Here is a 442-nt window from a genome sequence, read left to right on the forward strand (position 1 = left end):
GGTTTCCACGTAGATGCAATTATTTGTAGAAAGGATTAGAAGACATCGTTCAAGTGGACAACACAAATGAATAAAAAATATATATATATAATTGGAGGGTCGGGAATGAACATAAGAAGCTCTGATTAGATAAATGCACAATCACAGGTTGTTTTATTTAGATTGTGATATTTATCTAATAAATATGATAATTAATTATAAATGAACATACAAAAACGAATACTATGGAAATTTCATTCTTGACTTAATGTTTACATAAACATTATATGGTTGCCGTCTATTTCAACGAATAAACTCAATTTCACCGGTGTTTTGGAAAAATTATGACAAAATAATTGAATACCCTTTCCTTCCTTAAGAGATAGTCAAAGTGAAAAACGAACGAAAAAATATATATGCATGACATGTTGCTCTTCATTTATTCAAGTTTCATTTCTTAGTT

This window comes from Oratosquilla oratoria, chromosome 18 (genome assembly GCF_046742065.1).
Source record: "Oratosquilla oratoria isolate Oo_2021 chromosome 18, ASM4674206v1, whole genome shotgun sequence".
NCBI lineage: Eukaryota > Metazoa > Arthropoda > Malacostraca > Stomatopoda > Squillidae > Oratosquilla > Oratosquilla oratoria.